The 13127-nt window shown below is 34.9% G+C and overlaps 1 protein-coding gene across 5 annotated transcripts in view; it reads left to right on the top strand.

The window, feature by feature from the left end:
• The window catches only part of BBS9 (Bardet-Biedl syndrome 9), a 448864-nt gene that overhangs the window by 279568 nt on the left and 156169 nt on the right, over window positions 1-13127 (top strand). The window lies entirely within an intron of this gene.

The following is a 13127-nucleotide window of genomic DNA, read 5'->3' as shown; positions in this document are numbered from 1 at the left end:
TGAAGTAAAAACTATGTAATTTTAAAAAATTAGGTCTATAGGAGAGTTATTATTAATGTCTAAACAAATTTTTATGATAAACATGCTTTTCCTTTTTTCCAAGAGATTTCCCCCCATTTGTATCACATGTGGAATATTATGCTCTATGAATTTCCCCTGTAGGATTTCAGAGTTGAGGAGCCATTTACCTGCTAGGATCCTCTGTCCTTCACTCTCTCTTAAGGCACTGATCCATTCTATAATTCAGACCCTCAGTTGAAAAGGAACTGGCATACATGTGAAAAAGAGAGGGCTTATATATTCCTTGAGGCATGTTTCATTAATCACCTAGCCACTTTACCAAGGAGACTGAAAGCTGTGAATCATTTCCTCCAGTGCTACAGGCTAGAAGACCCTTGACTTAGGAATATGGATAATGTGTGCTACAATTAACTCTTTTATATCTGTTTTATTTCTGTTCTTTGTTTTAACACATAGCATATCATTTTATACTAATTACAGAGATAAGCAATTAAAATTTTGCATTTCCTAGCATCAAGACAAGTCTTTTATTGATGGGTACTGATAGTTACATGAAAACACATTGTATATTAATCAATAATTTTACATTCAGTGACAGTCATCTGTGTAATGTCTTTCCTCTGATACATCATTGGTACAACACAATTTGGCAGTGAGATAGCAACAGTTGTTAATCGATTTTGCGTTCCTTCGGCAGAGTTGCATCTATTCTCCCATAACCTAATCCAGCAGAGATATTAGATGGATTGCTATACTGTACTTGCATTTGAAATTTCTTCCTCTGTTTTTACTCTGAGTATTTATTTTCCATCATCTTGTAGCATTGTAGCGTTGACTGGTGCAAGTAATGTATTATTCATGCCATTCTGGTTTCATTCCATTAGTGCTATCAGCATTAGTATTCAGTCTAAAGAGATACAATTATGTCAAGAGCTCTTTGGATCAGCTTGTTCCATTTTGCATTTGTTTCATATTCATAGAAGAGACTTCTTTTGTATAGTAGACCATTTTATTTTGTTGGTTCCAATTGAAATGATATAAGAAGCTAAGATGAGGCTGATGTAAATGTGCCCTCTTAAATAATTTTTTAGTTTTCAAGTAATCATTGTACCAAATGTGGAAAATTTGGAAACATATTAAGGAGGAAAATAGTCATCCATAATTTCATCACCCTATTCACGTCTTGATCCAATACCTTGCCTTCTACTCTCTCTCTTTTTTTTTTTTAAAGTTAAGTTCATATTGGACTTCCCTGGTTGTCCAGTGGTTAAGACTCCATGCTTCCATTGCAAAGGGCACAGGTGCTATCCCTGGTCGGGAAACTAAGATCCTGCGTGCCGCAACGTGTGGCCAAAAACACCCAAACCAAACCAAAACAAAACAAAAAAGCCACAAATTAAAGTTAAGTTCATGTTATATATACAGGTTTGAATACTGATTTTTCCTTTACTGTTATATGTAATAAACATTCTGGAAAACTTGATTTTTGATGTATTTGTAATGGTTCATATTGTATCATTTTCAAACATTATTAATTTTCAAGCATTTATATTTTTCCATAGTTTTATTTCTATCAGTAGTAATGCACATCCTTGTTCATAAATCTTTGGTCATATCTCTGATTATTTCCTTAGAATAGATTTCTAGAAGTGAAATTATTGGGCCAAAGAATATAAACATTTAAAAAGCTCTTGATACGTATTGCCAAACAACTTTCTCCAAACACTGAACCATTATCTTCTGGTCAAAAAATGTAATCTTCCGGTTTTAACTTATGTTGTTATAGTCATTTTTGGTGTAATGTTATATATCTCTGTCTTTTTAATAATATATTCACTTTAATAGACACATTAGGACATTATTAGATTGCTAAAATAACTAAGGCAACTCCTTGGATAGCTTCCTAATGCTAAAAGCTGCCTGATGTTTTGGTGGACCATCTTTCCTTAGCATGTAATTTTTTTTTTTTTTTTTTTTTTCGGTACGTGGGCCTCTCACTGTTGCGGCCTCTCCCGTTGCGGAGCACAGGCTCCGGACGCGCAGGCTCAGCGGCCATGGCTCACGGGCCCAGCCGCTCCGCGGCATGTGGGATCTTCCCGGACCGAGGCACGAACCTGTATCCCCTGCATCGGCAGGTGGACTCTCAACCACTGCGCCACCAGGGAAGCCCCAGCACGTAATTTTTGATGACTTAAATTGTTAGATTCTGTAGCTAAATGTATGAACAGAAATATGGCATGGATCTGAGCATTCAAACAGATAACAACAGTTCTGCTGTCTGCTGTGGAAAAGTGAGAGCTACTATCTACTGCTTCATGAATAATAACTGAGCTTTTATTGTGTTTTACCTGTGTTTTTACCTAGTTCCTAGAACCATTTAGTGACCTAGTTTTTTATTTATAAATATGTCTAAATTAGTAGAAAGTCTAGGTACTTTATCAAAACAGGTTACATTTGATGTAATATATCTGCTCATTAATTTATTGAATCTTAAGTAATGAGGATCTAGAATGTACGGTGATGGTCATGACATAATTTTTTATGAGTTTAAAATAATAAGTGGCTTTGACCTTATAAAATATGCAGAAAACACTAAGTTCAAAGGAAATATTTTAATTAAAGTGTTGTGTCTCTGTTACTATTTTTAGCCTTCTATCACAAGACATTTTAAAGAATATTAGGAAATCTCACATCCTCTGTAAAGACTATGTAAAATGAATAATGATTTCTATTCCTCTGTCCAAGCTGGTGGGAACACTGGTTTGATTAAAAAGTAACCCTAAAACATGGGCATAATATAAATACTGCATTTTGGGTATAATATAAATAGTGCATTTTACTGCTCTTTCTACTTGAATATCTCTCTTTGGGTCCTGCATTAGTAGACTTCTTATTGATGGTGAAGGGAAGGAAACCCTGGAATATCAAGATACTTGGAGTCATTCAAATATTTTATAACGTTTACTAGCTATATGATGCTTTTCAAGTTCTAGATACTTCCTAAGCCCCAGTTTTCTCCTCTGTTAATGAGGGATGACATTGCCTCAAATATTTAAGGGAATAATGAGTGAAATGCCCCCTTTGTAGGAGATCCTTAATAAAAGTTTGTCCCTTTCTAGTCCTTATATGTAAAATATGTGGAAGGTTAGGGCTAGACCAAGAACTGTGTTGAAAGGCGCGAAACCATTAAGCTCGCAGCCTGCAGCACTCAGAAAAGTAACACCATCAAAAATCATTTTTTCCTTTCTCTGCAATACAGATGCATCAATAGATACTGAATTAAATGCCTAACTTAGTGTGTGGGTTGACAACATTCTGTATTTGTAACTCTCTTGGTACTAATTTGCCCAGTTTGCAGGAATCATAATTATGAATATGTTATTCACTAAATAGCAGTACATGTTCACTATGGAGACATATTTTCCATGAAAATCATTAAATTGGTTCCAAGAGGATTTAGTATGTTCTCTTGTGACACTGAGTGTTTGGTCCCTTGTGTTTCTGATATGTAGAAACTTAAGTGCTCAGAATTGTCAGTATGATTTGGCCACTCATCACATTGAAGCAAGCGTTCTATGCTGAGTTATCAGGGCATTTTGGGGGGCCAGAGGTGGCACAACGTGTTCACTTGGGCAGGTGGCTTTAGTCCCCCCATGACCTTCAGTGTAGCCTTCCCCAATTCTTTGATATGGAGAGATAACATACTTGCAGGTTTTTTTAATGGAAAGTGTCATGCAAATGCAGCTTCAAGACCAGTCAGCCCCCTAACTTCCAAGCAGATTGCTACACTGAGGCTGGAGCCACTACAATTTGGGACTGCTTGATTTGAGCAAGAATTGTTGGTTTGCCATCACCTACTACCTTTATGCTGCTTAACTCTTTCCTGAATCTTGGAGATGTGGGAACCCTGTAACAAAAATATATGACCACTGCTATCACTGGATGTGAACTTAGATCATATTTTTGCATGCATGGAATAAGTATGTTATAGTGTACTTGAAGAAAGATGCCCATTAGTTAAAATTTTTTCTTTGTTATCATTACTGATTGTTGTAATATTCCTTTGGTCAGTGTACCCACTTTGAATCATCTAACATCTAACTTCAGATGATCATTACTCAGAAAGTTATTTTCTTAAGTGTTGTATAATTGACACTTGTAATCACGTAATTTATAATCTCACACTCTCATACTGGAAATAATGAATAAAAATATTTGGTTTTTTAAGTCCAAACCAAAGGCATTAGATCTCCTGATATTATTTAACACTCCAATCCAGTGTTGACTCCCATTTGCCATTACAGCTTTTTAGATCTACCTTGACTGTAGCATTTATGACATTGCATTGCAATCACTTGATAACACATCTGTTTTAACAACGTTGTGAGCTGTTTGAGGGGAGGGGGCCTGTCTTCTTCAGTGATATCCCTAAGTGTTAGTAATTGTCCCCATTGTAAATAAGCTCCAGATAAATTTTTTCCAAATGATCTTGAAATGACTTGACCATGAAACATTATATAAAACACTCAAGTTATAAAGCATTAGCAGTCCAAGATCATTTTTGTGTAACTTGACTTGGAACTGTGACATGATTTATTTAACATGAATTTTGGTGGTTACGTTTGCACAAGAGTGAGGAAATTTTAATAGATGATTCAAAATACCAGGAATTATTATTTTAAACTGTTATTTTAAAAATGGAAGTATAATTGACATAATATTATATTAGTTTCAGGTATATAACATAATGATTCCATATTTTTATAGATTACACATCATACAAAGTTATTATAAAACTATTGATTATATTCCCTGTGCTGTATATAGCCCTGTGACTTATTTAATTTAAGACTAGTAGTTCCCCTTCACCCATTTTGCCCCTTCCCCTATGCCCCTCACTTCTGGCAGCCACCACTTTGTTCTCTGTGTCTGTGAATCTGTTTCTGTTTTGCTACATTCGTTCATTTTTTTTGTTTTTTAGATTCCACGTGTAAGTGAAAACGTACTGTATTTGTAAGCAACAACAACAGCGAAGTATCAGGAATTAAATAAAGAAACAGCCTTCAGCTTTTACGTGTCAGTTGGACCAGGCTTCTAGAATCCATCTCTGTTTATCGCAATCTTCAGGCCCATCTCAAACATTTAATCCTTCTAGAAGGATAATTAGAAACCCCCCAATTCAACGTCATCTCTGTTGTAAATTGATTAGGATAAATTGAAACTTGCCTTGGAATTACCCTCTTTAATGTCAGAGCAAGGCTCGCCCTGTTGTGAAAGGCCACGCTGCTGACCTCTCAGCTCCCATACCACTCTTCTTCCAAACAGTGGTTTGAGAGTATTCATCGAACAAAGCCTAGTACTATATCAGGTTAACTCCAGGGAATTTTTAGTGGATATACATGAATGTTTGTTAAACTATAATTTTAATTTCTGAATTTCAGAGAAACATCAGAGTGATATCCATAAGACTTACTTCCAATTTCTTTGGGAAAATTCTTTTGAATTTTACATTAATTGTTTAGCTAGAAACACTGATTTATATTGAGGATTACTATGCACAAGAAGTAAAAGCTTCTTAGATAATGGTGTTCATGTGTTTTCAGTGTATCTTTGGGAACAGCTTTTGTGCTTTAACAAATAATATATTCAGTATTTTTGCTAGGCATGGTGTTAGGTTCTAAAATACAGAAATGAAAAAGACACAGGCTCTCTTCTTTAGCAATTCTAATCCACTGGCAAAACAAAACAAAACAAAACAAAAAGTACTTTGAAATACCTTGTGAAAAGGGCCACAATAAAAGTTTTGTGTTGTTTTGCTTTTTTAAAATACCATAGAACTAAACTGATTGTCTATCTATATACAGTAAGTCCCCTACATATGAATGAGTTCCGTTCCGAGATCATGTTTGTAAGTCCAATTTGTTCATAAGTCCAACAAAGTTAGCCTAGGTACCCAACTAACACAATCAGCTATATAGTGCTATACTGTAATAGGTTTATAATACTTTTCACACAAGTAATACATAAAAAACAAACAAAAAGCAAAGAACACATTTTTAATCTTACAGTACCTTGAAAAGTATAGTAGTACCGTACAACAGCTGGCATACAGGGGCTGGCATAGAGTGAACATGTTCGCATCTTTGAAAGTTCACAGCTTGAAGGTTCGTATGTAGGGGACTTACTGTATAAAAAATACAATTGGATCCTCACCTCACACCAAAAACAAAAATAAATTCTAAGTGAATTAAATACCTAAATGTGAAAGGTATGGCTTTTACGAGAATGGAAAAGCATATTTTTATAACATCAGGGTAGGGAAGAATTTCCTAAAGAAGCTACAAAAAGCCAGTCCTTAAAAGAAAAGATTGATAAGTTTGACTATGTTAAAATACACAAACTTTTGTACAAAAAAAGAAACTATAAATGAAATTAAGACAAAATGTTTTTAGTTCATTCTGCCAACAAAGGAGTATGTAAAGGACTACATATAAATAAGAAAAACAAACCCAGTGGAAAAATGGGCAATGTGAAGAGAATTGGGTATGTGAAGAAAATTCCCAAAGAAAAAATGTAAATAGCCAAAAAACATAAAAAATGCTTAGCCTTGGTGATAATCAAAGGAATGTAAACTAAAACCACAGTGAAATTCCATTTCACACATATCAAACTGAAAAAAATATTAAAATGTGTGTTAGGATAAAGTATTGGCAAGTACATGGAACCATGAGAACCTACCATATGCTACTAGTAGGAGTACAAATTGGTACAATATTTGGAGAGCACTTAAAATGAATTAACTAGGGCTACATCTGTCAGCATTTGAAACAATCTCAAAAATACAATGTTGAGAAAAAATAACTACCTATGGTGTGATGTCAAAGTTAAACAACATGCAGAATGTATTGTTTAGGTATACATACATAGTAAAATATGCAAACACTGTATTCAGGATACTGGTTACCTCCAGGGGAAGAGAGGGTAATATGATGGGAGCAAGGCCCAGAGGGGCTTTGGCTGTATCTAAAATGTTTAATTTCTTAAAATCTATGGCAAATATGGGATCATGTAAGACATTTGTTTATTTATTTATTTATTTTGGGGGGATCATTTAAGACACTTGTTTATTGGTTTCTTTATTTATTTATTTTGGGAGGATCATTTAAGACATTTGTTTATTTGTTTATTTATTTATTTATTTTAGGGGGATCATGTAAGACTTTAAATGCTGCGTATTTGTTATATTATTTCCTATACCACCTTGTATGTTTTAGCTATTTCATACTAAAAGGAAAGGAAGAAAGAGCACAGTGGAGAATTAATTTTCTGAGGCAAGGTCAGGGAGGGCTGTTTGGATTAAGTGCCCTTTAAGCTGGTTTTGGAAAAGTGGTATAGTATGTGCAAAGGCATGGGGTTCTGAAACAGCATTTCGTATTCAGGGACTTATATGCAGTTTGTTATTTGTGCAGTTCCAAGACAGGGGTGTGGATGGGATGAGAAAACAGGAAGGTTATTAGAGATGAGCCTAGCGAATGAGCCAGGACTCAGATCTTATACAGGATATTCACTTCCCAAAGCTGGTAAATTTTCTCATACACTGCTATTCTCTACTTTAGTTGGGACATTCAACTCATTGAGTTATGATGTCTAGAGCTCCGGAAGAAGACCCTTTTGACCTTAGTTCATAACCTTTGGTAGGTACTTACAGGGTTTGGAGCACTCTACTGGTACTTTGGTAGATAGGCTACTGATAATGAATACAGAACTTTCAAGCTTCAAGCTGATTTACAAACAGTCAAAATGCCTACATTGTTGAGCAAGCTTTATGGCTCATCCAGTTCTAAAGCCTGGGCCCAGCTCAGGTTTGAGGGGCATGCTAGGCATGGCCCTAGTTGTCTTCCCTGGGCCAGCTGGAAAGATCAGTTTTACCTTTTCTTACTACCACTCATATGGCTCTGCCATACATGTTTTTGTTTCATTCTTTTTTAATACATTCATTTCTTACGAGAACTTTCTCTTGGAATGCCCTGGAGTAGAGTGTTTTGATTGTTGAGTGACTGCCTGTGTGAGCTCTTACTATGTTTTGCTTATATCAAATAAACTTATCTGAGTTTCAAAGAATGCCCTTTACAGTATTATTTTGGGGAAAAATACCATTATCTTTCCTGTGCCATCCATGATTTCATAGATTTCTAATGTTTCTTCCCAGCCTTCATTATTCCAGACAGAAACATTTCTGTCTTCGTAAGGCTGTACCCACACCCACTTTTCCTCTTTCTTATTGATTCTTAAGAGAGTACCTTCCCCTATAGTCTTTTCTGATATCTAGAGTAGGGCACAAGGAACTGGCTGCGAGGTGGGCAAAGCAAGTAACGTCAACGTTAGCAGTTAGGTTTTGCATGAGGTGTTTGCCTAGAAGAGTACGTGGTATACCAGGGGAAATTTGATATGAAATCAGAAAATGTTTTCTGGTAGTATAATGTGAAAAGCTTTGGAATTTAGGAATGGCAGTTTTCTAGCTATGTAATTTTGGAAAAGACTCTTAGTATCTCTAAGCCACAGTTTCATCCATCGAAGGATAGAAATAATAAAACTTATCTCATATAGTTTTGTAGTTTATTTTAAAGTGCATTGCAAATTATATAGTACCTTACAAATATAAGATATTAGTGTCATCAGTATTCTTCTTAATGATGCTTAACATTCTCTTGACCTTTTTTGGCTTTGTCAATACATGATGTCAGTGTGCTCATAGCTCAACATAGACTTTCATCCCTATTTTTAGTGGCCTTTGTTTCATAAAGAAAGGGTAGATTATTTATCCATAGATGAATTGCAGCTGAGGGCATCCCTTTTAACACATAAAAGTCACTAAATATAGGATGGTACTGGTGGGGATGCTACTACATGGTGCATGCAGGGTTGTGGGTCACAGTGCTTAGTTTTGGGGGGCTGTCCTCCAGTCTTTGGATGCCATGGTCAAGAATTTGATATCAATAAAGAGAAACTGCCAGAATTTCAGCATTTCCTTCCCAAGGAAGTATTTATCAAGAACCTAAAAGCCTACTGAATTACAAAATATTATGTTAATTGGTGCTAAAGAGTCATTGGAAATTCTTGAATATGGAAAAATTCCAGGATCCATCAGTGCACATTTAGGTAAGGTAGGCCAAGCTCATGTGAACCCAAGATATGTCAAAGAGAAGTACAATGAAGTAAAACCATCCAAATCTGGCGGTCTAGTGTTTTTTTGTCTACCTACATGAGAAAGAAGGAAGATGACTTTGGATACAGCAATATTTTGGGGCTTTAATAGTACTCAGTACTATGCTGGAGATTGGAAAAAGTGAGCAACATATGAATTTTCAGAGAATAAACAAGGTAATTGAATTTTGAACATAAGTTAGCCCTTGTATCAATATATATATATGCAGCCTGAGTTAGTGGAATGAAAAAAAAATTTCTAATGCTGGTGACACCAGATAATTTGTAGGGTGATTTTGAGCAAGTCATTTACTATTTTATTCTCCTCCTTATCTATAAATTGAGAATATCACTGACCCCTGCCTATTTTGAAAGGCTGTTGAAGATCGACTGAGACAATGTATGTTACTTGCCATGGAAATATAAGGGTTAAGGTTTTAAGACTTAATTTTTATGTAGTTTAAAATAGTTCAGTAGTGTTCTCAAAGATCAGGCTACCTGTGCTACCTAAGCAAGAAGTGTGACCTTTTGTATTAGTACCTCTTTTGTTCAAATACGCAACGTGTTAGACCAGGAGATCAATAAACAGACTTGACTCTAAAGGATAAAAATTTGGGAGCCAGAGACATAAATGAAATTTGAACAATAAAAATATATTAGCAGCATCAAAGGAACTATGGAATGGTATATACCCATATGACAGCGACATAACTTATAATTCAATAAATGGACATGATCTACAGGAACAGAAATCAGAAGAATGGTTGCTTTCATGGAGGGAAAGGAATTAACTGGAAAAGGGAATGAGGCAACTTTCTAGTTCTATTTCCATATCTTTTTTTTTTTTTTTAACATCTTTACTGGAGTATAATTGCTTTACAATGGTGTGTTAGTTTCTGCTTTATAACAAAGTGAATCAGCTATACATATACATATATCCCCATATCTTTTCCCTCTTGCGTATTTCCATATCTTGAGCAGGGTGTTGGTTATACAGGCATATACATTTGTCAAAACTTATTGAACTCAACACTTAAAATTTGTATATTTTTGCATGTAATTATGCTTCAACAAAATAATAAAAGCAGAAAAAATGTTTAAATGGAAAAATTACTAGGTATGAAAGAAATAATCAAATGGATACAGATTATCATAGTATAGGTAAAACATCTAATTTTAATGGAAAACAAAGTGAAAAAATCATCAAAGTATTTGGAGTGGAGTTAATCCAGGAATGCCCCCTATTTGGTGGGTCTTGAGCTTGGTTTTGAGGAAAGGATGAGCTGTAGATTGCCAAAAAGAAGGGAAAGGCCTTTCAAATCCTGGAAACTCATATGCACAAGGGCTCAGAGGGAGCAGGGTACAAACTGAGGCAGGATAGCAGATTGATTTTTTCAAAGAATTTATGATGGAGTAACAATGCTTTAGTGTGTCTATTCATAAAATGAGAACCCCAGTAACAGCTTGTGGAAACTTAATAATTAGTCGTTTAATGATATTTTGGATTATTACTGCATAAAATATATATATTTCTTTAGAATGTTCTTTTTGACATCTTGAGTATTCTTGTTAGTAAAGACTGAAGCTTGAACATCCACATTTTTTTGCATTTATATATCTAAGATCTCTATAATACCAGGAAGTTAGTGTTCACATGGTTATTATCCCTTTTAATTGGAACTAACGTGTGCTTTGATGACTTTTGTTTTATTTCATTACCTTTTTGATTTGTTTTGTTTCCTAAGAATCCATTATGAGGACTTCAGCTCATTTTTTGCAGAGCTCAGAAAGTTTAAGATGTGTTAAAGGCATTCCTTTAATGGTTATCTCAGCTCAATGCATAAAAATTGCCCATCAATTATAGGAATGTTTTCAACCATCCCTGGCATATACTTCTAAGAAAATTTCACATTCAGTCAGTTTGACAGTTGAATCCATGAACTCTTGGTCTAAAAGCCCTTGATACTAATTATGGTATTAAGTTCGTCAAAGAACAGGAAAGAGATTAAGATAACAACAGTTTACATAATTCAGGCTGTAATATAAAACACAGAAAAAGAGCAATGTGGTTTGTGGTGTGTAAGCTCTATGTAGAATACAAGTATGAACTTTTAAAAACTGAAATGCATTTTCAAGAAAGTATCAGTGGCATGTATTTGCAGTACTTTGGAAACATTTTACCAAATTAATAATATTATTTGTGGTGGAATTAGAAGGGGTGAAAGTTAATAATTTTAGAAAGTTTTTTTAAAATCATAAGCTAAAGTATTACAATTGATTAAAAGGCAAGTGAGTCCATTTTTACTGAAAAATTATTACTTTCACTTGGGTGGGAAGGAATAGGTGATTAGCACCTCACAAATCAATAGCAATGATGGGAAGCTCCAATGTATATACACCAAATTTGAGAATTATTGTCCTTCAAAGAAGGTATGCATTAAAGATGACATGATCACTTATATTTGTCTGGTTAGCTTGATGTTTATCAGATTTCTATAATTAACCTAGGTCTGGTTAGAGTTATAAGCTGCTTTCACCTGTATTGATCCTTGTCCAATTTTTACACTATGTAAATATAGGCAGAAATAAAAAAAAATTTCCTAAGAAATAGATTTGAAAACTAAGGAAGTCTGTTGGAAATAAATATAAAGTGTTTTTGGCATCTTATATGTCATGTATGAAAAGTTAATGGAATTGGTTTTCATGACTGGCTAATGGAATTGATCTCCTTATTATATTGGGTCTCCTTATTATATGGGTAAATGGGTAGATCGTATACTCATTTCTGTGAAAAATTATGACCACTCCGTGGAAGAACTGGCAGTATTATCAAGAGTTTATGAATTGGAGCATGATTTCGGTAAAACTGGACTTTGTCTTAAGCCAAATGCCTTAATAACCAAACCTTTCAGTCTGTAACTGTTCACCAGAATTACTTGATTTTGGTTTGATAAAAAGATGGAGGTGGGAAATGAGAGTTGCTTGTCATTATATCTGCTGGTTCATAAAAAGAAAAATGGAAAATTTCATCCCTGCATAATTTGAGTTTTGGATAGTAGAAGAGTAGTTTTGTCACTGATTTCTCTTAAATCCAGATATCCTGTCTTCTAGGCCCCTCACTTCCATTCTGGGAACCCATATATTATCCTTACCTTTGGACTCCATGCCTTAAATATTGTTTGTCTCCCAACGATATTAAGTCATTTTTAGATATTTTTATTAATACCACATAGAATGACATATAAAAGTATTTTGACCAGTGTGAAATAATTTGTATTGCTACAAAGAGACTTAATATTTTACTCCACTTTGGAAGCCATATTATACATAAACATGCACGTTTCATCACTTAAAAAAATATAGAAAATAACTTGTTGACTCTCCATTTTGACCTTTAAGGAGTCCACATTGGAGGCATTTTCTTACAGTCCTGTTAGCAAGTATTGATCTATTGATGAAGCCAAAATGGGGTACATATGACACCAGACCTCTTCTCTATGAACATGGATTATAACTTTTTTTTAAACATCTTTATTGGAGTATAATTGCTTTACAATGGTGTGTTAGTTTCTGCCTTACAACAAAGTGAATCAGTTATACATATACATATGTTCCCATATCTCTTCCCTCTTGCGTCTCCCTCCCTCCCACCCTCCCTATCCCACCCATCCAGGTGGTCACAAACCACCTAGCTGATCTCCCTGTGCCATGCGGCTGCTTCCCACTAGCTATCCACCCTACGTTTGGTAGTGTATATATGTCCATGCCACTCTCTCACTTTGTCACAGCTTACCCTTCCCCCTCCCCATATCCTCAAGTCCATGCTCTAGTAGGTCTGTGTTTTATTCCCGTCCTACCACTAGTCTCTTCGTGACATTTTTTTTCTTAGATTCTATATATAT

The sequence above is a fragment of the Physeter macrocephalus genome, chromosome 5, assembly GCF_002837175.3.
Source record: "Physeter macrocephalus isolate SW-GA chromosome 5, ASM283717v5, whole genome shotgun sequence".
Classification (NCBI taxonomy): domain Eukaryota; kingdom Metazoa; phylum Chordata; class Mammalia; order Artiodactyla; family Physeteridae; genus Physeter; species Physeter macrocephalus.
Note: the sequence above shows the minus strand (reverse complement) of the source record. Positions and strands in the feature narration are given on the sequence as shown.